An 8,946-nucleotide genomic window follows, 5' to 3' on the forward strand; every position below is an offset into this window, starting at 1 on the left:
TGATTGACCGGTGGCTAGATATTGATAATGGGAAAGAGGGAGCGGCCTTCATTGTAAACGGGGGCTTGGTAACAAGGTTAGCTAAACACTTTAACCAGGAGTTCAACAAGGATAACACCTACAAACCGGTTAAGGGAAGCTACCTTCTTGACATGAGTACTTTGATCAACAAGATTCATTGGGTCAAAAATGACAATCTTGACCACAAATATGAATGGCTCATCAAGGAAGCCAAGTCCATTGTCTTGCCCACCAAGATTTGTCGTATCTCCGCCCATAGACTAAACTACCTCATTCTCGTCTCCAAAGAAGTCGAAGCGATATTCAAGCAACAAAGGGATCCAATTGCAAAGCCCTCCTCCTCTACCATTGTGACTCCACCCTATCCTTTTGCCTACAAAGAGTTTAAACCAAGTGGCTCTAATGTTGTGGTAGGTAATGATTACTTGACCCGATTAATGCAACAAATGCATCGAGAAACTTATGATGACTGGGTGAATGCTTATCGAGTCCAATATCCGCCACTTCTACATCTTGCTAAGCAAGGACTTCTTGATTCTTCATGTACTTTGCCTAGTTGGGCGGATAAGGAAGTGTTCTTCCCTAGTACTTCTCAAGATACCGAAAAGGATAGTCGGGTGGCTAATGGAAAGGAGGTTGTTGTTGTTGAAGACGGGGAAGGTATTGGTTCATGTTAAGAAGAAGAGCAAGGTTCAAGCTCCGATGATGAGAAGTTGGTGAATCCACTGGTCCAATGGAGGTTGATGGTGATGATAATTCCGATGATGATGATGGTGGTGATGAGGCCGGTGATAATGATGTCGCAATGAGCGACAATTGAAGGTTGACAAGGCTTATTGGAGGATACCACAAGTGCGGGGTTGATTACTTGACTTCAACCTATTCCATTGTGAGTTTCCTACACCTCCTTTAACTTTGTCTTTATATCATATTTTTAATCTTTATCTTGATAATTTGTAGAGTCATTTTTGGCTCTTGATAATTTTGAGTCCTAGCACAATTCAAAGGACTCCCACCTCAGTTCCATTGAGGTGTCTCATATTTTGTTCCCATTTGCAAAATCCAAAATGACAATTAGAATTCATGCTTTGCATCCATTCCTTGTGCATGAACTTCCCCTCTGTTTACACTAGAAATAGTGTCTTGTTTGGTTTGGAGAAGTTCACTCACAAGGGATGCGAGTTAATTCAAATTAGCTCTCCGGCCAATCGAAAGCATGCATCATATAGGATAGATTAGATTGCATCACTTGTTATATATGTCATATAGTTTGCATACTAGTTTAGAATCATGCATATTCATATAGATTGCATTTCATAATTTCCTATCATATTGGCCATCGAGGATAATGCCTATACTAGTGTGGGGATGGGAAATTCTAACTTAACATTTTAAAATCAAAAAAATCATAAAAATTGAAAATTTTCTCAAAAATCCAAAAACATGTTCATTCCTTTGTAGTGTAGAGTTGTATATATTGTATATATTTTTGTTTGTTTGTCACTCTTATCATATTGGACCGACTATGCCACATTCGAGGCATGAAGGAAATAGAAGACCGCATGGTATTATCTTTCCAAATCTCTTTCCTCCTTTTGTATGTTAATGACAATGTGGCTTTATTTTTGTTGATGCGGTACAAACCAATGTGTTGTTAGGAGTTGCATTTAGTTTATATGGCATACTAGTTGATAGAAGCATTTGAATTAGGTTGTATATATGTTAGTTGCATCATGGCATGTAGTTGCATTTTAGGAAAATTTTGTGAAAACATCTATTTGGGAAGCTTGATAAGTGTATATAAGGCCCTTGTAGATACTTTTTATTCTTGAGACTTTGCTCATTAGAATACCTCCAAAACACTCTAGGATGTGTCATGCTAGTATCCTTTGACCCATGGACTAAGCCCTAGTCAAGAGTACCTTGTGATGTGATAAATCCTTGGCTACCGTTTATTCCAAGGTGACCCTTGAAACCATGCAACCATCTTCCACTTTTATCATCATGTTTTGTCAACAAAAAGGGGAATGGGCACAAAAATCTCAATTTGAGTTCAAGCATCAAAATGAAAACCAAGAAGTTTGCACAAAATTGCATCAAAGAAAGGAGGAGTACAAAAATAAGAACTCCTATGCTTCAATAAAAGCACCCTCGTTACAAATTAGGGTGACTTTGAAAATGATCAAAAATTGCAAAAATTGAAAATTGCCAAGTATCAAAATGCCAAACATCAAAGAAATGGCAAGAAATTGTTCTCAAAAATGTCAAATCCCACAAGAAATTGGGGGGGGGGGGGGGATAACAAAATCAAAAGCAAACTCCCATTATGAAACTCAAAATCATATTGATCCCTTTATCCATTGATCCCACTTTTGTGCATGGTAGAGAGGGGACGACCATTCTTCTTGTCTAGGCAAGAAGGGGAATTCCGCGATCCAACAGTGTTTCTAACACCATAGGGAGTCTACTCTTCAAAAAAGCATTTAGCAATTGAGGACAAAGGTACCCTACCTTGACACAACTTGGAGGTGATTTGTTGGTATCCTCCTAGGCTTAGTAATTTGAAGAAACCATATCTATAATGGAGTGTGTACCCTTGGATTGCTTCCCCCTTAGATAATTTCCGCCACTTATAGGAGGAAAGTGGCTATTCTTTTGTAGATGCATCCATTACTTGCTTTTATGTGCTTAATGATTGGATGTATCGCCATTTTGACAAGCCCCACCTTGCCTTGCAAGAAGGCATCTTACCTCATGGGTGTCTTGTTGTGAGTTGAAGGGGCGGAGTGAGGCCCGCTAATTGCCTCATATCGACTATGTTAGTAGGTTAGTTTAAGTAAAGGTCATAGTTTTAGTCACCTCTTTACTCGGGACGAGCAAAGGTTCGGTTTCGGGATGTTTAATGTGACTCATATTTGAGCACTTTTAGTCCCCGAATTAACCTCGTTCCCATACTTTCTAGCATCTATTAGGGTCATTTCTTATCTTTAGTTCCTCATTTTGCATATTCTTTGTGGTTTTGTGTCCTTGATAGGAGAGGATTGTTAGCCTTGTATTTATGAAGCAAAATGGAGCTAAATCGATCGCATCTAATGGCCAAGCATCAAAGAGGAGACCAACACTAGAAGCCTAAGCAAATAAGTGAAGTGAATTGGGCAATAATGAAAGATCTGTGCGTCCCTAAGACAGTCCCCACGGATTGTTAGGGAGCTAAGAACAAGAGAAGAACCCTGTCCCAGGATCCTAGCGTCCTGATGATGTGACCATTATTTGAAAACATTTAGTCCCCTAATTGATCCTATTTTGCATACTATTATAACATTCTATGGCCATTTTATCCGTCAAAACCTTCCTATTTGCTTTTCTATCGCATTTCATATGTTTTGTAGAAAAGGAGATAATAAGGCGGAAATTCCCGTCTTTCGTGCGTATTCGGAAGCTATTTGACGATATCTGATGGACTAGTATGAAGAGGAGGCAATAATGATGACCAAAGATGTAGGAATAAAGTGTATATAGAAGGATCAAAGGATTAAAAGTAAGAATGACGAGAGGGAAGGCATTATAAGAAGAAATCGCTCGAAAACCAAACTAAGGGTTGCTCCTTTGGCTCTGAAAATATGCTAGATGGAAGGGCGTCGAAAAAACAAGTGATCTAAGCTTTTGAATCACTCCAATAGGAGTCCGGAAGAGAAAATGACGTCCGTTTTACAATCCGAGGCCAAACAAAGAAGTTGTCCGCCAAGACGCTCGTCCCGCAGCAAAGACGCTCGGATTCTGGTGAAGCAAGACGCCCGTCTTCCCCACAAGACGCTCGGATTGTTAGACAGAAAGAAAAGATAAATACACAGCCTAGAATCCGCCCGTCTTCCCAACAATCCGCCCGTCTTCCTACAAGACGCTCGTCTTCCCCTGAAGACGCCCGGGCAAAAACTCAGAAGACGCCCGTCTTCCCCTGAAGACGTCCATCCAGAACCTTCAGAAGACGCCTGTCTTCCCCTGAAGACGCCCGTCCAGAACCTTCAGAAGACGCCCGTCTTCCCCTGAAGACGCCCGTCCAGAACCTCCCAAATCCGCCCGTCCCGTGCCTAAGACGCACGGATTCCAAGGCAGACCAATTCGTTTCTTCAAGCTTCAAGGAAGATGCCCATCCTTCCAAAAAGACCGGCGTTTCCTCAAATAGGGACTTAATCGTCATTTAAGCCCTTAGTAAACCCTAATCTATGTACCTAATCCCCACTATAAATACCCCATTTTGTAATAATCAAACCATCAAGTTTTTAGATTAGAATCAAGTTTCCTTAGATTAAATCAAGTTCTCTTAGATTAGATTAGGAGTAGATTAGAATAGATTACTCTTTAATCTTTCCACAAATTACACATTAATCTCTCATTAATTATTGTTCAAGTTTATTATTCAAGTTTATTATTGGGTAATTGAAGATTATTGGGTTATTATTGGAGGATTGACAACCCTTCATCAATCAATCAAGTTTCTTCTATTATTCTTTGCTTTATTATTTGGATCATCTCAAGTTTGGTATAATTCCTTTACTCTTTAATCTTTATTGTTCATTTCTTCATTCTATTATCATGTTTATACTTGTTGTGATGATTGACACCATTAATGACATGTTTCCCATAATAATGAGTGAGTAGTCTTTTAGCTAGGATTAGTGGGTAATTAAGGGAAACCAACATGGGATTGTTTCATGTTTAATCTAATATGTTCACATGATTAAATTGCTTACTTGTTGAGATGTCAACTTTATGCACATGTTATGTTTGATGAAATGCTAAGCCTATGAATCCTTGCATTTTTACCAGCTCTTATCTACTCAACTTGACTTGTAAGATATAAACCAACTCGAGTCTTGTTAGACCATACATAGAAGTTGAATAGGAGGAAAGTAAGTCGACTTGTAGGTGTTGTACAATCCAATCGATTCGGCTCCGGGACCCAACTCTTCCTATGAACCGTAAGACATAAACCAACAAGGTTCCTCCACAACATTAATTGCTTGCTTAATTTTGTAAACATGTTTGTATGATCAACACCATGAATCCCCTATGACCCCATGATATCCTAGCACTTTTAATCATTTGTATACATCTTTCCTTTTATTGCTTGTTTTACTTTATTGCTTTTATTAGTCTAGAACACAACTACAAACCCAACCAAATTGTGACACTAGCATAAATCGAGATAGATAGACTTAGAACCCAAAGCACACCGTCCCATGGATCGACCTCGACTTACCGCTAACTAGTTGTTTGTTGAGTATTATAAATGTGTTTGATTGGATGTGTGACGACCAACTCTTCTCCTATCAAAATGGCGCCGTTGCCGGGGATGGTGCTATGTGATTAAGTTCTTACTTATTTGTCTAATTTGATTTTGCTCTCACCTTGAGGAACTTGTTCCTCAAGGATTGTTCTTACCGTTTTTGTGTAGTTTCCATGCTTGTAGTTGTTTCCTTGTCTTAGCTATGATGGCTCAAGACTTGACATATGGAGTATGTGGTGGATCTTTTGAGTATGACTATGGGTATGGGGAGTTTGAGGAGCAAGTCAACACAAACCTACCTTACTATTCATACAATGAAAATCCTAACTACTACCCCAATTTTTCCCACCAAAACCACCACATCCAATATCAACAACAACCACCCACCCAAAACTCACTTTGCAACCAATTACAAATGCCACAATATGAGCACTTTCACACCCACCCACCACAAGAAAATGAGCCCAATTTTGACATTCAAGATATGGTTCTCCAAATGATGGGAGACCAACAAAATTTCTTCACACAAATTCTAGAGGAGAGCCAAAATAGGATCAATGTTCTCCAAAGCATTGTTACCCATGGTGAGGAGTTGGCAATTCGAATTGCCCAAATGAAAGCAACCCAAAAAAACACTCCCCACCAATCCTTGAGCATTGAACATGAATGTGAATTTGAGGCAATGAACTTTGATGAAGAAGATGTGAAGTGGGAAGAGCCAATCTCCTTGAGCTCTTGTGTGTATGAAAGTGTGGTATTTGATGAGGAAGATTTGAGGTTAAGTAAGCCAAATACTCTTAACCTTTGTGAGTATGAGGGTGTGACCTTTGATGTGAATATTGAGATGGTGGAGGAAGAATTAATGAAGAAGAGTGAAGCCCCTGTCTATGATTCGTATGGAGATAACGATGATGACAAGCCTATGGAAGAAGTTTATGCGGGATATGTGTCTTGCAATGAAGAAGATGAATGGAGTTGTGAGATTGCCTTACTTGAGGAGCCATCCTTGAGAAGTTTGAGGTATGCTTCCATGAAGAAGATGAATTCCTCTTTCCTATTGACCATGAAGACCTTTTCGCACCCACCATGGAACCTATGATTGTTGGAGATGATATGGTGGACCTTCTCCAAAAGGTCAAAACATCATATAAAGGGTACTTGGTGGAGAAGCTCAAGAACAAAATTGCAAATGAACGTGCTTGTGGAGGTTTGGCACCCACAATCTCAACTCCTAAGGTATCCGATCATCAATGTTATGAGAATTCTCCTTCTACTTTGGAAGGATTGACAAATCAAAGTGCTATCATCATCACCGAACTTAGAGCAGAAGGTGGTAAGTAGAAATATCCGGATGAAAATAAGCCATACTTTATACCTTATGTTGGCAAGAATCATGGGCTTATCGGTTTGAAGCATTACAAAGACTCAAGTGCCAAGGGCAAGGTGAATGAGAGAGTAAGTGGCAAGCTACCTTGGCCAAGCTTCATATTGAATTGGATCAAACCGTATTCATGCTTATTTGAGGATTGTGCTCAAGCCTTTGACCGGTTCTTGAGAGCATTGAGAAACATGGACAACATCAATAATCATGGCAACAAGGAATGAGTTTGGTGGAGTCCTATCTCAAACCACCATTTGTAAGATACCCTTTCCCTTGACCTTACATATAAATTTAGCTTGCATTTGTATTATATTTCATATTGCATTTACATTAGTTAGTTCATATAGTATAGTTGCATTGTAATATATCTCACATGATTCATATAAGTTAGTTGCATATAGACTAGAATTCATGCATAGTCACTAATGACCAATCCTATTCTTTTCTACACTAGAAATAGTGTTTAAATCGGTTTGGGGAGGTTTGATCATAGGTGACCATAGTTTACTAGAAATCATGCATCATTTAGTATAGTTTAGATTGCATTCATTTGTTATATATGTCATATAGAATTTCATTTAGTTCGAGCATGCATTCATTCATATCATATCATTGCATTTGTACTTCAATTTCCTTAAATCTAAAAATCCAAAAACATGTATTTCTTTTTCATTCCTACTCCTATATGTACATTGAGGACAATGTCCACAATAAAGTGGGGGATGGGATTTTATATTCCAAAAATGCATAAAAATTGAAAAATTTCGAAAAATCACAAAAATATGTCTTTTAATTTCATAAATCAAAAACCATAAAAATTGAAAAATTGAAAAAAATCAAAAACATGTTCATTTCCTTTTTAGTGTAGTCTTATATATTATATTTATTCATCCTTGTTCACATTGATTGACTACGCCACACCCGAGACATGAGGATATTGAAGACCGCATGGTATGATCTTTCCAATCTCCTTTTTCCTCTTTATGTTAATGACTATGTGGCTTTATTTTGATTGATGCGGTATAAATAATGTGAATCTAGGACTTGCATTTAGTTTATATGTCATATTAGTTGGTAGAATCATTTGCATTAGGATGTTCATATGCTAGTTGCATCATGGCATGTAGTTGCATGTTAGAAAAATTTTGCGAAATCGTCTACTTGGGAAGCTTGACAAGTGCATATAGGCCCTAGTAGATGCTTTTTCTTCTTAAGACTTTGCTTGTTAGAATACTTGTAAAACACCCTAGGATGTGTCATGCTAGTATCCTTTGACCCATGGATTAAGGCCTAGTCAAGAGTACCTTGTGGTGTGATAACTCCTTGGCTACCGTTTATTCCAAGGTGACCCTTGAAACCATGCATCTATCATCCATGTTCTACCACATTTTTGTCATCAAAGGGAATGGGCACAGAAAGAAATCAATTTGAGTTCAATGAAATGAAAAGTGAAAGAAAGTTTGCAAAAAATGCATCAAATGAAAAGAGGAGCAAAAATAGAACTCCTAAAGCTTCAAATATAAGGCACCCTCACTACATATGGGGTGACTTTGAAAATGTTCAAAGAAATGCAAAGAAAAGTTGAAAGTTGTCAAGTGTTGAAATGCCAAAAATCAAAAAGAAATGGCAAAAGAAAGTGTTCTCAAATGTCAAATGCCACATGAAATTGGGGGGAAACACAACAACAAAGCAAACTCCCAAAGTGAAACTCAAATATCTATCGATCCCTTTATCCATCGTATCCATTTTTGTGCATGGTAGAGAGGGGACGACCCTTCTTCTTGTCTAGGCAAGAGGGGGAATTCCGCGATCCTCCAGTGTTTCTAACACCATAGGGAGTCTATTCTTGACAAAAGCATTTAACGATTGAGGACAAAGGTACCCTAGCTTAACACAACTTGGAGGTGATTTATTGGTATCCTTCTAGGCTTAGTAGTTTGAAGAAATTGTATCTTTGAAGGAATGTGTACCCTTGAATTGCTTCCCTTGTAGATAATTTCCGCCACTTAGATGAGGAAAGTGGCTATTCTTTTGTAGATGCATCCATTACTTGATTTTGTGTGCTTAATGTTTGGATGTGTCGCCATTTTGGCAAGACCCACCTTGCCTTGAAAGAAGGCATCCTACCTCATGGTTGTCTTGTTGTGAGTTGAAGGGGCGGAGTGAGACCCGCTAATTGTCTCATATCGGTTATGTTAGTAGGTTAGTTTAAATAAAGGTCTAGTTTTTGTCACCTCTTTACTCGGGACGAGTAAAG

Source organism: Silene latifolia, chromosome 11 (genome assembly GCF_048544455.1).
Source record: "Silene latifolia isolate original U9 population chromosome 11, ASM4854445v1, whole genome shotgun sequence".
Taxonomy (NCBI): domain Eukaryota; kingdom Viridiplantae; phylum Streptophyta; class Magnoliopsida; order Caryophyllales; family Caryophyllaceae; genus Silene; species Silene latifolia.